This window comes from Crocuta crocuta, unplaced genomic scaffold (genome assembly GCF_008692635.1).
Source record: "Crocuta crocuta isolate KB4526 unplaced genomic scaffold, BGI_CrCroc_1.0 scaffold244, whole genome shotgun sequence".
Taxonomy (NCBI): domain Eukaryota; kingdom Metazoa; phylum Chordata; class Mammalia; order Carnivora; family Hyaenidae; genus Crocuta; species Crocuta crocuta.
In genome coordinates this window covers 357393-378968 of record NW_027530191.1, presented here as the reverse complement: position 1 = coordinate 378968, position 21576 = coordinate 357393, and positions in this window count along the sequence as shown.

The window sequence follows — 21576 nt, the reverse complement described above, 5'->3', positions numbered from 1 at the left end:
TACAGGAAACCCCATGGCCCATAAGAGATTGCTCTCCCAACAATTTTTATTTTCCAGTCATAAACCCTATGTCACCAAATTTTGGTATTGGGGAGACTGTTTTTCCCTCCTTAGTTTAAATTTTTAGGTTTACTACTCTATAGGCCTTTTAAAAGAAGCATTGTTTCTAGTCTTCTTAGGCTTTAGAATATATGGCTATATTATATATAGTCTATAAATAACTAATGAGCACATATTCTGTCAGTAACTGTATTACAGGTTAAACTAAACTCGTGCCTAATTCTCATTTCTGCTGCTTTCTCTCAAGAATTAGTAGACATACAGGGGCATCTGGATGGCTCAGTTGGTTGGGTGTCTGACTTTGGCTCAGGTTATGATCTCATGGTTTGTGAATTTGAGCTCTGCTTCAGGCTCTCTCCTGTCAGCATATAGCATGCTTCAAATTCTCTGTCTCCCTCTCTGTCTTTCTTTCTCTCAAAATAAATTAATTAATTAAAATAAATAAATATATGGGCACCCAGGTGGTGGTTAATCAGTTCATTAAGCATCTGATTCTTGATTTTGGCTCAGAGGCTATAATTTAAGAGCTTGTGTGGATGAAACCCTACATCAGGCTCTGCACTGACAGCATGAAGCCTACTTGGGATTCTCTCCTTCTCCTGCTCTCTCTCTGCCCCTCCTCCATTTGCACTCCCTCTCTCTGTCAAAATAAATGAATAAACATTAAAAAAGAAGAATTAGTAGACATATGATATCATAGCTTTTCTTATGTTTCCAAGACATCTTATTATGTAGTTTTTTTCTTCATATATTTCCTTCCTCAAATTTGATCTTTTTAGTCAGATTAAATCTCTTTCATGCATACTTTGCTAGCCTTTCACTGCCTACTATTCGATGCTGTATTGGGAATCCATCATTATAGCATAACAGAGCACCATAAATAAAATAAAACCATTTTCCAATAGCATCTGCATAGAAATTTTCAACTTTTGCATTCTGCTTTTTGTGCAATGGTTACAACCTTCAACTTGAAACCCTTATTCATCTGTGTCCTCCTTAGTCTTCACTTTCCCTCTCCAAACCTGCAAGCCATTAAAACTATGTTCTAGGTTTCTTCTGGCTCTATCAATCCTCCTGTGTAAATCTGTATCTACGGAGAACAGTTGGTAGGTTATGTATTTTGGCAGGCTTGCAGATATATCTTAGAAGCTTACTACAGAAAGGGAGCACACATTCCAAATGACAATGTGTGCTTAAGTAAAAACTGCAATCCTAAGTGCTTTCAAATATCAAAATGGTGAATCTAAAAATCAACTCTTGGCAGTCAGGTTCTAGATCCATGCTTTTAATCATTGATACACACACACACACACACACACACACACACATTTAATTTTCATAATAACCCTGCAAGTCTAGTTATCCACAATTTAAAATTGAGGAGACTTAAGCAAAGAGAGGTTGAACAATATTTTGAAGGCCATCTTCCCATAAGTAGTAGATCTCAGATTCCAACCTAGGCTTCACTGATCTCTTTCACAAAACACATTGGCTCTTATATAAATTTCTCTTATCCTAATTAAAGCCTGTCAAATAATAGCAAATGATTATTATATCAGTTGTCTATTGACAAAATAATCCTATATAACAATGAAACACAAAACCTCAATTAATACATTTTAAAAATGCATGTATCTCACATGTCCATGTAGCTCCACTTATTTGGGCTGGGCTTGCTTGTGCAACTGTACTCAGCAGTAGGTCAGATAAACAAATTCTTGATCCTAGCTAAGCTGACTTACATGTCTTAGAATTAGTCTGCTGTCAACTGGTTTAGGATGGTATTAGTTACAATGACAGAAGGAATTTGTCTCTTCTGGCCTGAATATGCTCTAATGGCAATGACAAAAGTTCAAGAAAGAGTGGAAATATGAATTTCTTTTTCAAGCTTCTGCTTTTGTCATATCTGCTAACACCCTATTGCTGAAAGCAAGCCACTTGACTGGATTCAGAATATCAATGGGAGGACTGCAAGGTTACATGGTAAAGGGTATGGATTCATGAGTGGTGAAGCATTGGGACCATAATACAATTAGTCCCCTATAGTCATTGTAGATTTGTAGAATCATACATTCAGTTGTAAGAGCTGATTACTAAATTTTCAGGAATTTTGTGTGTCAATTTTTAAACCATTAGCTTGAAATCAGCCCATAGTGAGAGTATTTATACCACAAAACCTAATCAGACACTACAAATCAGGGTTTTGTAGAGTCAATTTATCAGCACACCATTATATGAATCTCAAAACTTTCAGTCTAATGCTTCTCCTATGTATGTATCACTTCAAGTCATTATGTGATCAAGTTTCATTTCTATTTTACATCAAAGAGATTATGTAGGCATTATGATCACGTTACTATTCTGTTTTCTTTCCTTAGTTGCCTTCTATGTATGCAAATAGCCTAAAATTAATGGTTCTAAAGATAGATCACTCATCATTTCTTGAGCAGGCACAGTAAGAATAGTAATGAAGTAAACATCATCAAGGAAATTACTTATGAGTCTGAAGATTCCAATTTGCTAATTTTAAGGGTATTTTAATTCTCATTCATTCTATGTTTTCAGCAAATCTACTATAGGTAATCCCAGGGGCAGCATCAGGCTATAGAATCTATGAATTTTTGTAGAAACTTGAAGCTATAATTTAGGCTGACCTAGAATCAGATGTGGAGTTCCTTCTGTTACTCAAAGGATTTGAGCATAGGTATGTCTCTTTCACAAAAAAAAAAAATAAAATAAAAATTCACTCTATTACACATACAAGTAAAAGTGTTTCTCAAACTGCAACTATTGAAGCTGGGAATGCAGAAAATACAAATCCTTGTTACTGTTTAGCTAGTCCTCAAGTCTCTAGTATCCTACCACTGTCACCATCAAACAGAAAATAAACAGTTGCCAACAGGCCATGAATTGGGAAATTATATAATACAAGAAGGAGCTGAAAATTATTATGTATTGGTGTTTTTCTTTCCTCAGTAGGTAAGGAAAATGTGAAGTGATTCTTCTTTCTCTGTGAAAATTCTAATTAGTAAGTTGTAAAACTGTACCCAAGATTTATTTCTTATTAAAAATGAAAACACTGGGGGTGCCTGGGTGGCCGGTTGGCTAAGCATCTGACTTTGGCTTAGGTCATGATCTCACAGTTCATGGGAATAAATCCCCACGTCATGCTCTGTGCTGACAGCTCAGAGCCTGGAGCCTACTTCAGATTCTGTTTCCCTCTCTCTCTGCCCCTCCATGCTCACAATCTGTCTCTCTCTGTCTCTCAAAAAAAAAAATAAATGTTAAAAAAATTTTTTAAAGTCAAAACACTGAATATGAGTACATACACATGTATTTTCTCTCTTTTTATGTAGAATGTAACAGTAAAGACTATGCCTAAATCCAAAATGTTTCCTTTCAATTCAAGTTCTGTGACTTTGAACAAGTATTTAATATCTCTATGTTCTTTTCTTCATCTGTAAATGTGGATAAAAATAGTATTGACCTCATAGGGTCATTATGAGCATTAAAAGAATTAGTACAGGGGCACCTGGGTGGCTCAGTTAAGCATCCAACTTCAGTTCAGGTCATGATCTCATGACTTTCTTGAGTTTGAGCCCCACATCGGGCTCTGTGCTGACAGCTCAATGCCTGGAGTCTGATTTGGATTCTGTATCTCTTTCTCCTTTCTGCCCCTTCCTCACTCATGCATTCTCTCTCTCTCTCTCTCTCTCAAAAGTAAACATACATACACACAAAAAGAATTAATACATGTATAGTACTTAGAACAGTGCTATAAATTCTCAAAAAAATATTGTGTATCATTATAATATGATACCCAAACTATTTCCATTCAAGTCAGTTTTTAAAAACTAATAAGTTGGGGCGCGTGGGTGGCTTAGTCGGTTGGGCGTCCGACTTTCGCTTAGGTCATGATCTCGCGGTTCGTGGGTTCGGGCCCCGCGTCGGGCTCTGTGCTGACTGCCAGCTCAGAGCCTGGAGCCTGTTTCAGTCTGTGACTCCCTTTCTCTCTGACCCTCCCCTGCTCACGCTCTCTCTCTCTCTCTCTCTCTCTCTCCTAGAAATAAATAAAACATTAAAAAAAAAAAAAAATTTAAAAAGAAAAACTAATAAGTTAACTTAAAATTTTTAATCATGTGAGTTAACATTATTTAAGATATTGTCTTATTTTTCAAGGATTTGTGTGTTACATCAGTACAGCTTAGGAGTGTGAAGATAAAGTCTAAGGAGGGCATCAGCAGCTCAGGTTCAGGGTAAAGAAAAGGACCTCCCATTACAGCTATGAATACCATGTATATTAATCTATATGGAAGTGGGTATAATAAAGACCTTATGAAAGAAAACATGTGATATCTTTATCAATTATAAATCTATATCCCTGAAATTATAGGATATAGAATAGGCTTACAACGTGCTTAATAATTTTAGGTATCTTTTTATTAGGAAAAATAATATAACTATAATTTCACACTGAGGTCAAAGAGAAAGTGTGAATTATTATTTCTTGATGATATATGCTTGACAAAAGCCCAAAAGATATATGGTAAAAGAGAAGAGTGAAAGGCTCTGGCAGTGGAATATAAATTACTATAAAAGATGACTATACAATTTATAATGTATTAAGTAGAGATACAAAGACTGTTTATCTTTTGTAAGCATGGAGCTTAGTTATACAGAATAGATAATTGGAAATCTCACATGTACAAAAACATAGATATCTTAATGGAAAATCCACCGAGGTAAAAATTGGCAATTGAAAAGTTATATTCTATAAATTGATTTTATTATACAGTGTGTGTAGGTAGAGCAAAATAGGTATAAGAGTAGTGATGTTATTGATAAATCTCTGGAAAATGATGTGTAGTGCCAATATGAGGCAGCATCTGTAAAACAGGGCCAATTTACTCTACACAGTATTTGAACACATGGGTAGAGGAGAAAATTATTGAGGTTATAAACATGGACATTGATATAGTTTTAAAATAAATAGACATTTTTATGTAATATATTTTAATATTTTGTTATAGAACATAAAAGTATTCTGATATTTATATTTTAATTAATAGAAATATGACTAATATTTATATTTATAAAATGTTAAAAACTCTCAGGCACTTTTAACATGATAGTCATGGAATATATTATTAGGAAACAATCTTATATAGCTTCATTTTTTATTTAAATATGAAAACTTTATGACACAAATGTGGAGGCTAAACAACCAACTACTAAACAACCAATGGGACAGTGAAGAAATGAAAAAGGAAATAAAAAGTACATGGAGATGAATAAAAATAAAAACACAATGGCCCATAATCCTTGGAACACAGTGAAAGCAGTTCTAAGAGGGAAATTTAAAACAATACAGGACTACCTCAAGAAACAAGAAAAACTAAAGCAAATAATCTAATCTTATACCTAAAGGAACTAGAAAAAGAAGAACAAAAGTCAGCAGAAGAAAGGAAGTAACAAAGATCAGAGAAGAGATAAATAAAGTATAAGCTAAAAAAACAATAGAAAAAAATCAATGTAACCAATGTCTGGTTCTTTGAAAAGATCAACAAAATTGACTCATAAAAATAAAAACAAAAACAAAAAGAAAGAGAGAACCCACATAAATAAAATCAGAAATAAAAATAACAACCAATAACATAGACAATCAAAGGATAATGTTACTACTACAAAAAATTATATGCTGACAAATTAGACAACGTAGATTAAATAAATTCCTAGAAATGCACAATCTTCCAAACTGAATCAGAAATAGAAAATTTGAACAGACCAATTACTAGTAATAAAATTGAATTGGTAATCAAAAAATTCCCAGGAAACCGAATTCCAGGACCAGAGGGATTCTCAGTTGAATTCTACCAAACAGTTAAAGAAGGGTTAATACGTATTCTCCTCAAATGCATCCAAAATATAGAAGAAAGAAAGTTTCCCAATACATTTCATGAGGCTGGCATTACGCTGATACCAAAATCAGACGAAGATACTATTAAAACAAAGAAAACTATAGGCCAATATCTCTAACGAACATGGATGCAAAAATCCTCAATAATATATTAGCAAACCAAATCCAATAATACAGTAACATGATCATTCACTATGATAAACTGGGGTTTATTCTGAAGATGCAAAGATGGTTCAACACTTGCACATCAAAATGCACAACACTTGCATATCTACACAACAAAGTGCAAAAATTATATGATCATCTCATTAGATGTAGGAAAAGCATCTGACAAAATCCAATATTCACTCATGATAAAAACTCTCAACAACATGGACTTACAGGGAACATTCTTTAACATAATAAAGAACATATGTGAAAAACCAACAGCAAACATTATACTCAATACTGAAAACGAGATTTCTCTAAGATTGGAAACAAAAAAAGATTTCTAATCCTACCGTTTTTATTCAACATACTACTGGAAGTCCTAGCCACAGCAATCAGACAAGAAAAATAAATAAAAGCCATCAAAATTGGTAAGGAAAAAGTTAAACTGTCACTATTTGCAGATGACATGATATTATGCATAGAAAACCATAAAGACTCCACCAAAAAATGATTAAAAGAAATCAATTCAGTAAAGTTGTAGGATAATTAATACACAGAAATCAGTTGCATCTTCATACACTAATAACAGAGTAGCAGAAAGAGAAATTAGGAAAATAATTCCATTTATAACCACACCAAAAAGAATAAAATACCAGGAATACACTTAACCAAAGAGGTATAAGGACTGTATTTTGAAAACTATAAAATATTGATGAAATAAGTTGAATATGATGGAAACATATGGACTCCATGGTCACAGATTGGGAGAAACAATATTGTTAAAACGTCCACACTACCCAAAGCAATATACAGACTCAGTGTGGTCCCTTTAGAAATACCAACAGCATTTCCCACAGAACTAGAATAAGTAATACTAAAATTTGCATGAAAAGGTTTATTTATTTATTTTGAGAGAGAGGGAGGGGCAGAGAAAGAAAGAATCCCAGGCTGACTCTGTGCTGACAATTTGATGTGGGGCTCACACTGACTGTGAGATCATGACCTGAGTCAAAATGAGCAGTTGGACCCTTAACCAACTGAGCTACCCAGGTACCCTGAAAAGACAGAATATTTAATAAGTGGTGGTGGGAAAATACAACAGCTACATGCAAAAGAATAAAACTGGAATTTTCTTATATGATACACAAAAATAAGCTCAAAAAGGTGTAAAGAAATAAATATGAGAACTGAAACCATAAAATTGCTAGAAGAAGACATAAAGCAATAATTTCTTTGACTTTGGCCTTAGCAACATTTTTGTAGATATGCCTCCCCAGGCAAGGGAAAGAAAATAAAAATGAACTTTTGGGACTACACCAAAATAGAAAGTTTTATACATATTAGGAAACCATCAACAAAATTAAAAGACAACCAACTGAATGGGAGAAGATATGTTCAAATGATATATCTGATAAGAGGCTAATAAATAAAATACGAAGAACTTCTACAACTCAACACTCAAACAACAAATAATCCAATTAAAAAGTGGGCAGAGGACCTGAATAGACCTTTTTCCAAAGAAGATATATAGATATCAAACACATGAAAAGACACTCAATGTCACTAATCATCAGAAAAATGCAAATCAAAACCACAATGAGATATTACCTTACACCTGTCATAATGGCTAGAATTGAAAAGAAATAAGTATTGGTGAGGAAATGGGAAAAAGGGAACCCTTGTGCACTGATGGTGGGAATGTGAATTAGTGCAGCACTGAAAATTGAAACTGGAAAACAGTACAGAGACTCCTCAAAATAGCTTTCTCTATTAAAATAGAATTTTCATTTCCTATGGGTAAAAAACACAGTAGTGGACAACTGGATCATATGGTAATTCTATTTTTAATTTTTTGAAAAACCTCCATGCTACTTTCCACTGTAGATGCACCAATTTACATTCCACCAACAGTGCATGAGGGTTCTTTTTTCTCCACATCCTCACCAACACTTGTTATTTCTTGCATTTTTTATTTTAGTCATTTTGATAGGTGTAAAGTGATACCTCACTGTGTTTTTGACTTATATTTCCCTGATTATTAATGATATTAAGCATCTTTTAATGTGTCTGTTGGCCATCTGTGTGTCTGGGTATTTATCAAAGAAAATAAAACAATGTATTCAAAAAGATATATGTACTTCTATGTATATTGGAACATTATTTACAACAGCCAAGATGTGGAGGCAACCCAGGTATCCATCGGTAGATAAATAAATAAGATGTGATTTATACATATATACAATGGAATATTAGCCAACTGTAAAAAAGAATGGCATTTTGACATCAATAACAATATGGATGGACCTAGAGAGCATTATGCTAAGTGAAATAAATCAGACAAAGAAATACAAATACCATATTATTTCACTTATATGTGGGATTCAAAAGAGAAAAACAAACAAAAAGCGGAAACAACCAAACAAATACAGAGAACAATGTGATGGTTTGCTAGAGAGAAGAGTGGTGGGGATAGTAAAAATGGTGAAGGAGAGTGGGGGGGTCCAAGCTTCTAGTTATGAAATGAATAAATCACAGAGAATGAAAGTCATAGCATAGGAAATAAAGTCAGTGATATTGTAATAGTGTTGTTTAGTGACAGATGGTAGCTATCCCTTGTGGTGAGCATAGCATAACATACAGACTTCTCTAGTAACTATGTTGTACACTTGAATGGGTGTAACATTGTGTGTCAGACATATCTCAATTTAAAATAAATGAAACTTATGATAGATAATTGCTCAAGAGTTGAATCAATATTCAGAAGCTCAGATTCAAAAATAGCACTGCCGTAACAACCTGAATGACCCTCAGAGATAAAACAAAATAATAAAGAAGACTTTAAATATTAGCTTTTATAATAACATGGAGCTATTTTTACTATACACAAGTACTTTTATTACTTTAAATAAACTTAAGATTGTCTACATAACTGGTCTCATTATTCATCATTGTTAAATGGCCTCTGCACACATAAGCACTCATCATCCTGCTCATTAAAAGGACCCAATCTAAAAGAATGTATACCAGGTATGTCGATACTGAACCATTTAGTCAAACAGGTTGTTTTTTCTGATACAACTACAGAAAAAGGAAAAAAAGTGTTTTTAGGGATAAGATGAATGCTTTTGTGGATCCCTTTACTGCGTAAAAGTGTTGACTCAGCAGCACTTTGAGTACAATGTAGAGCCGAGGGAAGCAACATGATGGCACTTTAGTTTATTGTACTTAACAGCTCTCAGGACAAGTGTTTTATTCACATAGATTTCCCCTAGCTGAAATTAATTTCTCCCTTCTTTATGCTTGCACAGCACATTATTTCTTCCTCTCCTATGGCATTTACCACATTTTACCTTATTCTACTTTTTTCATGTAAAGTGTTAAAAACATCAATACTTATAAATATCTTGAGAAACATTTTAAGTTTTTTTTTTATTTCTCCCCTCCTTCTCCGTATATCCTTCTCTTGTAAATCAATACTCTAGAGCACATGCTTGCTACAGAATGCCAAGTCTAGGTCAATTGATACCACTATAAAACAAACCAACAACATGAAAAATGAAAGCAGAGTGAATTAGGATGAAGGCACAATGCCATGTGTTATATATTTATTTAGTCTATATACTGGCATGCTAGAAAACTATCAATGTCTTCTTTTATGACCAAAAAAATGTTTACAGCATATACCATGTTATGAAAAGCAAATTATTTGTATGAATGTGAGTTCTCCTAAACGGCAGTGGACTATTATCTTTTCTTGGGTAAATTTAATCTCTGAATAAAGTCTTATATTTCTCTGTTCTTAGTATTTCATGATATACACATCAAAAGTACTAAAAATCATATCAAAACCAGTGGAGTTTACATCTGCTGATTCTAGTCTTTATGCCAATGATGTGGCAAACCTCCCCTTTTTACTCAGTATCCCTAGGTCACTGCCTTTCAGAATAATAAGGTTTTAACTGACCTAGCATTAGCTGTGTCTTTGTAGTCTGGAGAGTGGAGGAACAGAGAGCAGATACATCTCATCAAAGGGAAAAGGACAAAACTGAAAGTTATTTTATAACCAGCTGTACAAACAATTCTACAAATCGACCCTTTAAAATCATTTAAAGACCATTATCTGGATAAAGGCACTGAGGCCTTAGAAGTGAGACAGAAAAGACAAGAACCTTGAAACTAATTAAGTTTTCAACTGAGGTGGCAGAATAAAAAAATCCATCATAGGTTTTGACCTCTAAGTATTTTGCTATCATCTGTAAGAAGGTGAAACCAGTGTCGTCTGTACTATCTACTACTCTAGATTCACAGCCTCTTGCGAAGACATGGGACAAAGTCATTATGAACTGGTTTAAAGAAACTCTACCATGGTTCCAATAAGACACTCAAAAAAGTATTTTAAAAGTATAGATCAGGGGTGCCTGGGTGGCTCAGTTGGTTAATCTGACTCTTGATTTCAGTTAAGGTCATGATCTTGTGTTTGTGGATGTGAGCCCTGCGTTGGGCTCTGCACTCTCAGTGCAGAGCCTGCTTGGGAGTCTCTCTCTCTCTCTCTCTCTCGCCTTTCTGATCTTTCCCTGCTCATGAGCACACACTCTCTCTTTCTTAAAATAAATAAATAAAAATTTGGAGAAAATGTATAAAGAAATTAGATACTTAATTTCTTGATGTGACACCAGACAAATTAGTTTAAATTAATACTGATATATTTCTTAGGCAAACAGTTGTTTGGGGTCACATATAAAGACATGTTTTAGAGAGAAAAATAGAGAAGCTGACTAATGTGAGTCTATAATGATTATACTGAGTATCATATCTGTTTTTTGTCTTCTTTTCCTCCTCTCCAATCTTATAAGGACATTTGGCTATTATGACAACTTTAAAAGGAAAAAAATAAAAAATCTCTAAAAAGAATGATGAAATCATATGGAATAGAAACCAGTGCAAAGGATTGTAGTGTGTGGCAAGAATAAAACTAATTGTGTCTAATCTGTCTTAAAAGCTGAATTTGCCAGGTAATAGTTCCAAATTTAATTTTGTATTTGTATCAGTCTGGTTCCTTGGAGTATTAGGACATTTTCTGTAGACTTACTGTCTATGTAGTAGTTCCATAGACATAGTCTGTCTTTGACTATGTTTGATTAAGCATCCTTATTCTTCAGTTTTATGAAGTCTTAAACAGTCAAACCACTATTTTAGCTGAACAACATTTTTGTGGAGAAAAAGTAAATGCAATGTAGGGTGTGCTATAATAAAAGTGTCATATGAGAGACCAAAGAAATAATCTCCCTTATTACTATAGCATCATCAAGTAAATCCTTATAAGGCTGTCAGGTTTGCTCTGTGAGTATATGAAATAAGGTTCTTTATTGCATCTCATGGACTGTCAACACCTTTCACACCATGGAAGATTAGCCCATGATCTGTCCCACAAAATGCGTGAATCCACAGATACTTTGTGGTTATGACACTTATCATAAATAGAAAATCTTATTATCAAGCTTCATGACATATCCTGATTTAAAGGTTTTCAGACTACATAAAATGTAGCTACACTGCGGTAGTTATTCCATTTTTTGATGTTATGCATAATCAGCTTTAATATCATCTGTGATTTCTAAAAATGAAACCTGTAGGCATTTCTTTCAGCTGAGAATTACAAGATTTTAAGAAGGTTGTCATGAAGAATAATAAATGAAAATGATTGCAAAGGACTTTACAAATAGAAATAGCCATACAGTGTCAAATTATCAAATACATTTTTAATGTGAATGAACTGACAATTTATGTACAAGTACTGATTTGTAATTAAACAGTTTAGATGAGTTTCTCTATTATAATCAGACCACCCAAATCAGTTCTGGGCATTAAATTTCAAGAGGGAAATATATAATTTTAGAGCCTTATTCAGAGGCAAACAAAGTCTTATCCTTTGAGGCAAGCTGTGGTATTTGGCAAAAGGTAGACTGGAGAAAAAATGAATCAGAAGACATATAATGTTTAGAATCATTTATATATGGCTGTTATGTGAAGAGGAATTAACTGTTCTCTCTGTGTCCAAATTAACAGTGGGAGAATATTTTTATTCCATATAATGTTGGCTCTGGAGCTCTCTGTAGATAGAACAGACTACCTCAAGAATAAATAGATTTGTAGTTGCTAGACATTCACAAACAACTTGGCTTAACTGTTTTGGAGAAGTTTCAAACATTAGAAAAGCAGTAGTAAAAATAAATCTTCCAATTTTTGAAGTATTTGATATCTTTATGAATATTATACAATGAGCATAAACACATATTGAAACAAAAAAGAGTCTCAGTCATGTGTCCTAATGAAGACACTTTTATTAAAAAAGAACAGAAGGTGATACAGGCCTACCTCATTTTAAAGTGCTTTGCTGATAGTACAGTTTTTATAAATTGAAGGTTTGTGGCAACCCTGCCTCAAGCATGTTTAACAACCCCATTATTCCTACAGCATTTGCTCACTTCATGTCTCTGTCCCATTTTGGTAATTGTCAAAATATTTCAAACTTTTTCATTATTATTATATTTTTATGGTGACCTGTGATCAGTGATACTTGATATTACTCTTGTAATTATTTTGGGGTGTCACAACCATGCTTATATAAGAAGGCAAGCTTGATGAATAAATGTTTTGTGTTCTGACTGCTTCACTGATTGGCCATTCTCCACATCTCTTTCTCTCTTTAAGACTATCTATTCCCTCAGACACATAAATATTAAAGTTGGGTCATTTAATAACCCTACAATGACCTGTAAGTGTTAAAGTGAAAGGAAGTGTTGTATATATCTCATTTTAATTCAAAAGCTAGAAATTATTAAGCTTAGTAAGTAAAGCATGTACACAGTTGAGACAGGCCCAATGCTAGGCCTTTTGTGCCACAGTTAGCCAAGTATGAATGCAAAGAAAAAGTTCTTGAAGGAAATTAAAAATGCTACTCCAGTGATACATGAATGATAAGAAAGTGAAACAGCCTTATTGTTGATATGGAGAAAGTTTTAGTGATCTGCATAAAAGACCAAACCAGCTACAACATTCCTTTAAATCAAAGCCTAAACGAGAACAAGGCACTAACTCTCTTCAATTTTATGAAGACTGAGAGAGGTGAGGAAGCTACAGAAGGAAAATCTGAAATTAGCAGAGGTGGAAAGCTATTATGGGGCAAAAGTGCCCAATGTTAGCTAGTAAAAAAGGTGCCTTGTTAACCTTGAGTCAGCATGCTCCAGTCTTAAACTTTGGAGGTAACAGCGACTTTGCTGCATCGCCCACAGAGAAACACTGTCCATCTGGTGTCTGGCGCCAACATATCATTGTGCTTTAATCTCAGCTTCTAACACATCTCACCACCTCCTGGCCCCAAACCCTTTGCTTCTTACACAATAAATTAATGGTCACTACCTTGAGAGCGCAATAAATACCCAGACATTAGCCTCTCTCATATTCAATTCTGCATCCACTCTCTTGCTGGACAAGAGAGAACTCCAGACTCAAAGTCTGTGACAGGTTAAGTAGTTATTTTTATGGATGAGCAAAGAAAGGGGCTTCTTGAGATGGAATCAACTGGGGAAGATGCAGTGAAAATTGTTGAAATGACAAGAAAAGATTTAGAATATTACATATGTTTAGTTGATAAAGCAGCAGCAGGGTTTGAGAGGATTGACTGCAATTGTGAAAGAACTTCTACTGTTTGGTGGTGGGAATGCCTGAGTGGCTCAGTTAGTTTAGGGTCCGATTTCAGCTCAGGTCATGATCTCACCGCTTGTGAGTTTGAGCCCTGCCTAGAGCTTTGTGCTGACAGCTCAGAGCCTGGAACCTGCTTCAGATTCTGTCTGTCTGTCTCTCTCTATATATATCCCTCTTCAGCTCGCTCTCTCTCTCTCTCTCTCTCAAAAATAAACAAATAAACATTAAAAAATTAAAAAAAAGTTCTACTATTGGTAAAATGCTATCAAACAACAATACATGTTATAGAAAAATAGTTTGTGAAAGGAAGAACCAATCTATATGGAAAACTTCACTGTTGTCTTAGTTTAGGAAATTGCTACAGCCATCTTAACCTTAAACAACTACCACCTTAATTAGTCAGCAGCCATCAACATTGAGGCAAGACTCTCCACCAAGGAAAAGAGTATGACTCATGGAAAGCCCGGATAATGGTTAGCATTTTAAAGCAATAGGCACTTTTTAAGTAATGCATGTATTTTTTAAAGACATAATAATATTGCACCCTAATATACCACTAAGTATAGTGGAAACATAACTTTCAAATGTACTAGGAAAGCAAAAAATTACTGTGACTTGACTGACTGCAATATCCTTTATTGTGGTGGTCTGGAAGCAAACCTGCAATCTCTCCAAGGTATACTTATAGTTACCTGTCTGCATGGCCCTCACTTTCTAGTTGAAGCCCCTCCTGTGAATAGCTACTGTGCAGGTTTTTATGATGCCTACTCCTGTTGCTAAAATTAGTTAACCAGAAACAACTCCATTTATCTGCATTCTAGGATAACAGCAATAACTTGGGATAGGGAGAAATGTTGGCATGGACATTGTCTTTCTTTGTATCATCACAGAAAACCTAATGGACACTCAATAATGTGCATTGATTTCAAACATATGTTCATAATACATACATACATGCATACATACATATATACACAACATTGAATCATCATTTGGTGGATATTATTGACTGAGTAATCTCTTTAATAAGCCTTTTATGTATTCTGAAGTTTTTCTCATCATGGCTTTTGGGGCAGGCCTATTTGAGATGAAGTTAGGAAAGCTAAACTCCAATTGGATGCAATACGATAGTTTTGTTTACACAAATATTACAGAGAAAGTCTCAAGGTAAGATGTGGTTGTTAAATTAGAGCTTCTTATCATGCCAATGAGTGTACAGCGCATGAGTTATATAACATCACTGATGAGTAAATTTGAGAGAAAGTTGGATGTTCAGAAATATTAGAGGGCTTTTAGAGATCCTATAGGTCTTTCTTTCATCTTAGAAAGAACTTCGGGAAATCAAATTGTATTAATCATTATAAAAGTTACAGCTCTAAGTATGCTGAGATAAAAATCCTAGAAAAATGATTCATCAGAAAATTTCTGTGGATAGATTTAAGGGGATGCTAACTAGATCAAGGTTTCAGGAGAGCAATTTGAGTTGTGTTCCAGGGGAGCAGGCTAGAGATTGTGTTTGCCAATAATGTAAAGATGTAAGTGAATTTGTTTTGAGCCTGGTAAAAAACTCAAAACTAGAAAGATACGTTTATGAAGGTAAGAACAACCTGGAACTTATGGCAAAATGACCGTGGTTATCTACTTACAACTGCTCACAACATATAATTTATTTTCAAGGTTCCCTGACATGGAGTTAGTAATGGCTATGTACTTGAACACATTCTGAAAATACTCCGATGCATACTGAATAGAAGGGGAAGGACCAGAGAAGGGAAGAGAGGCTCACAATAAGAGTGGTTCAGGGACACTTGGGTAGCTCAATTAAGTTTTCCACTCTTCATTTTGGTTCAGGTCACGATCCCAGGGCTTTGGGATCAAACCTTGTGTAGGGCTATGAACTGAGCATGGAGTTTGCCTAAGATTCTCTCTCCTTCTTCATCTGCCCCTCTCCTGTGCCTGCGCATGCTCTCTCTCTCCAAAATTAAAATTAAATTAATTAATTAATTTAAACAGTGGTTCAACCTATAGAGAAATTCTTTCCTCTCCATCCCTCCCAAGATTTCCTTTCCCTAACTAACATCAACTCTTTTTAAATTTTGACTAGTGACTGCAGAAGATATTCTAAGACATGCTATCCAGAGAGCTATTTTTAGTTGAGCTTTGTTTACCCACAAATACAAACACTAGACATTGCTTTAGTCCTTATATTTAATTTGCTTGTATATCATTGGAAGATAACTATTAGGTTTTAAAACTTAAAAAGGTGTGTATGATAAATTTTTCATGCTTCATATGCCATGTGATGCTCTACTACATATATACTAATAACTTTAGTATATAACCATCCGTATTATGAGCGAAGAAGTAAAATCTTTAATTTTAATTTCAAAATATTAAAGGAGTTCTTTTTATGATTCTATGTAGTCTCAGAAACACAATACTGTAACATCATTCTATCAAATATATTGTTGCTGTTTCACTCCCAGTTCTGCTGTTCTAGTCTAATTTCTTGCATGCACTATAATAATTTCTTAAACACCTGTCTTTCTCCATTCCATTCACCCTATAAAAATGGGAAGAGTAATCACATAATACTGCTTTCCAATTGTCATACACCTGCCTAGAAAGCTTCAGTAGCTCACCATTAATATAGAACAAAAACAAATAGCCATTACAATCTATTGAACAAATTCTAATGAACAAAATGTTTTAGTCGGTTGATCTTAGCAGCAGCGTCAATTAAATAAAGGCGGTAGGAAAACTATCTACCTGGTAATTTCAATAATCTGGTCAAAATGACAAGAATCTAAATGTGATAGTAGTCCCTATAATTCAGGAAAAGAAAACATGTCCATGAAATATTGAAAATTTTTAGTTGTTTTAAGGCTAGTTTGATTAAAAGTGGAAAAGAGAAAATATGAAGAAAGAGGATGCTGTTCCCAGTTACTAGAATGGGGGAAAATTTTTAAAAGGAAACCAGTTTGGGGGATGAATTGATTAATTAGAAATGGTTATGTGAATGTAAATAAAAATGTCCATTAGTTGGAAATAGAATAATGACTTTTGTTTTTGGTTGGGGATTTGAAATAGGGATTTGAAGATAAAGGTGAGAATTTAAACATGAAAAAGACATTAAGATTCATGGAAATTCATGCATTCTCAGAGGAAATAGCTTTAAACAGGGAAGAACATAATGTCAGAGATTGAACTTTAAAGAATACCTACACTCAAGAGGGCAGCTTAGAAGCTAGAGTTGATAAACATTAAGCACATATGTAGGAAGAGATCCAGTAGAGTTCAGTGCCACCAAAGTTCAGCAGAAATAAACTGCTAAAATATCAGAGGATGCAGATAATAAAAGGCCTGTATATTGGTGATGTGAAAAACTCCCAAATCCAAAGATGACATTTGAATAGTAACAATAAGAGTGGTGGAGACAGATGATAAATGGTGTGAAGATTAAAAGGAAATGGAGGCAATGAATAAGTTTTATAGCACTGCACAATTTATATTGGGCTTCTTATATACCACAGAATATTAAGATGTTGGAGAGTAACTGTTTGGTTCAAGTAAGATAATTTTTAAAATCAAGGAGATTTGGCAATGTTTAAAGATAAAAAAGAGAGGAAAGAAAAAGACTGAAGCAGCTGGAGGGGGTAAAAATAGGAAGCTAACAACTCTATTCTGCGTTACACTGGCATTGAGTGAAGAATACAGATGACAGAAAAAAACGTAGCAAATTTTACCAGGACCTACTGAGCTAAAGATAAAAACCAATGAGAAACTTCACTCATGCATTGTTTTTTTTTTTTTCCAGGAAGAGAGAGAGAGAGAGAGAGAGAGAGAGAGAGAGGGAGAGGTCATATTTTGAAAGTGAGATCACTTTTGAAAGTGAGAGCAGAACTGGGGGTTTTAAAGAGTTCAAAGAGTCTGTAATAGTTAAATTGTCAAGCAAGTTGAATTTTAATAGCATAAATTTTGGACCAAGTCATCAGAGTTCTCCATCATCTCTTTCCAGTGTTTGGTGGTATAGAAGTAGAAGTGTAGAAATCAAATACTGGAGAGAGATTCAATATGTGTATTTGCTTATGGGCTTGGCAAAAATCTACCATGAGATAAAACCAAAAGCAAACATAATGTAATATAATTTAAAAGGGCCCCAACACACTAAACCATAAAGCTATTCTAAATATGGAAGTTCTTAATGTTTTCAAATAGCTATTAAAATATTTCCAGCAATTTGTACTGTTAAACTGACCACATGTACTTTCTTAACAGTGTTCTTAGAGTTCCATAATAACACTGTAGTAACTCTGTGAGATGCCTTACAATTCATACAACACTTGCATATGTATTATGCCATTTGATTTTCACAAGTTCAGACACAAGTCAACTTGAGGCAGGATAAAGAATTTAGATCATTTGAGTGGCTTTCGTGAGTTTTCTTTTGTCCCACCATTATAAGGGCTTAGGAAAAGTCCTGTTAACGATATGAGGAGAGAAAAAAAAAACCAAACTCCTTCATTTACTACATATATTATTTTAAATTTGCTTCTACCTGTGGTTTTGGTTCTCACTCATTACCTTCTGCTTGGCCATAAAAATCTAGATTGTGCCTAAGGCTGTAGGTTATATAATAAGAACGACCTCTGCACTTACAAGATTATTGAAAGGACTTTGTAACCTACTTCTTTTGGTTTTGATAATGTTCTAGGCAGTTGCAGCAATATAATCAAACACATTCAAAGTACTGAAGTTCAATCAAATAATTCAACAAATTATACTGAGTATCTTCTCTATGCAAATACTATAATATGTGCTTAAAATTTACAGCACAGGGGAAATAAGAAATGTTCATGGAAGAAGTATAGGTTTTACATGATAGCAAGCTTGAGATGTGTGAACAGATTGATATCACTGTCAGAAAAGCTAACGTTATCCCGGGCTGTGTTATAAGATGTCTGGCATATAGAGCAAAGATGGTGATAGACTGCTTGTTTCCCTTTATATTCTTAGTATCTTTCCACACCATAGGTATGTTCACCAATGGACTCTTAGAAAACACTAGAGCTATCTAGAAGAGAGTGTCAAAAGTGGTAGAGAGATTCAGAGCAACATAATATCAGAAATTTTTGAAAGAACTAGGAATATTTAACCAGAAAACTGAATATATACGGACAGCAGAAGGAAGATGGATTATCATTATTGTGTATGACTAACAGAGGAGAAAATGAAGACCTTTGTATTGACCTTATAGGAAGCATATTTGGGTTCAGAATGAGTAAGATTACTTTATGAAGATTTATTAAAGGATAAACAACTTGTCAAGGGCTTCAACACTGGACACAGTATTGTATTAAGATACATTTAATTCCTTTTCAAATTTGAGTCACATTCTTCATGTACATTAATAACGTAAAAATCATAGTGTCATTATGTTTTTAGCTAATATAAAGAGATTTTTGGCATAGGGAATAATATTTATAGATAATGTACCATTTGACCTGAGCCTTGAATGGTAGGATTTTGGCTGTAATAGAGGCTACCTTAAGCTAACAATTAAGTGATATATGTGTATAAGGATTGCAATTATTCACAGTGCAACTTAAATATGAAAAGAAAAGGTAGAATTTTCATTTTATCTAAAACTTATTTGTATATCTTCATGAAATCTTATTCACTGATATAAAGAGAAGGTAAATAATGTGTTTTTAGTCTAATCCTGGAAGTTAGATCCAATCAGTATTTTAATCAGTTCCTTTAGGTACAGTCCAGCTTTTTAGGTAAGATCATCAGTCTTTCAGATTTTTACCTTTTCTTCTACATCTTATTTTAGATGGTATTTGGGAATATCAGGACAGGAGAGTTTCCATTATCTTGGAGCACTGGGACAAAGGGTCATTGGATTTGAATAATGTCTTTTGCCTTCTTTGGTCTCTGTGGTGACATCCCTTGTATGTCTAATTGCTTTTGGTCTTTCACTTGAGGTTGGTGGCTAGAGAAACTCATGACCTGTGTTTTCTCAGTTTGTTCCGGACCTGGTAGCCATCTCTGAGTCTGACAAGTCTCATCTTTTTGGTGCTTTAGCCATCCCTGGTCTAGAAGGTCCACTATGCAGTTTTTGTTAGCATTTTAAAATCAGGCTTCACAGCAGGTTGGCTAGCTTTCATTCAACTACCTTCTGAGTATACAGAAACTCACATCCTCAATGTGAGAGAGTAAAAATGTGGCTGGTTGCCATTCTCAAACACTTCAACCTCTTTTCCATAATTCTCTGAGCCAAAGAGAATATACTTTTCTCTCCTTTACCTACCTCAAGCCACCATCTTCCTTATACCAATATCTGGCCTAAGTTGTGAACTGGGATATCTTGTCTTCACTATGGGATAAGCTCTTATCATTTTGAACACTATATATCAAGTCTTAGACTTGATATATTAAAACATAAGCAAATCTGTATTTTATTTTTGACAATGCCTTGATTTGAAGCCTAGCAACTTGCGAAAAAAAATCCTATGCTAAATGTCAAAAGTATAACATTAACTCTTTTTCTATTTCTTATGTAATAATCTAAATCCTTAGCAGAAAGATGCCTTGGATTGAATAGATCTAATAAGCAGAAAGTCACATTAATATTTCTCAAACATTACCCCGTTTTCCCACACAAATATTCTGGCTCACAAATCTGATCATGCTAATTTCCCAGATAAAGCCTTTCAATAATTTCCCATTCCCTTTAAATAGAATCCTTTTAAAGGCTTTCTTGACTAATCAGACTAGGTTAGGATACCTATGTGTCTTTCACAAGTTCCCATGATTCTGTTTTTCATAACACTCATTATAATCTTCCTTTGTCAATATCTATCTTTCCTAATAGATTTGAACTCAAAATTTCCAACATATAGCATATTGTCCATGGACATGGCTAGTATTTAATAAATATTTGTATGGATTACAATTTTAATTATATATAAATTAAATTTCCCACCTGTAAATCAATAAATTTGATTTATTGATCAAAATCTAGCTCACACAGTTCCTTCTGAACTTTGTAAATGTGATACTACTCTGAAAGATGAACCCACTGTGGCTTAGCTGACAATATCAATTTCTATTCCTCCAGACCCAGGTTTTAGAACACAGGAAATTCACCAATAAGTGCCATCTCATCATATTTCTTGACAAGTAATAATTTATCCTCTCCTTAGGGACACTCCTACCGTGACATACGAATTTTCTCAAACTACAAGAAGGAGATCCATCTTCATTAATACCTGAGTTGATAATGAGGACATTTAAGTTTAAGATACCCAATTATCTTCCACAGATTTTTATCAACTTGCAGTTGTGCAAAGTTTTCTCATAGACTTATTTTACCTTAAGCTGGTCCTCCTGTTTTATGAGGTTTCAATTAACTAGATTTAGTCATGTTATGGCTAGAAGGATGTGACTAGAAAGCGTAGCATATAGCAATCTGTATGTAAATTGTTACTTTATTGGATAACATTTATGTTTGAAATTAGAAAATCAATAAAAAGGAACTTTAATTTCCAACAAGCATACACATTTTAAAAAAGAAGAGAGGGGGGCTGGCACTGAATTGTTCCTAAGATAGCAACACAACTAAAAACTATTCCAAAGAAGCAAATGGCAACAGAGGTCAATAGCTGTGACCTATATCTATTTTAAAACCTTTTTCACCTCCACGAAGTGCACCGCAGAATCTTAAACACCTTTAAAAAGAA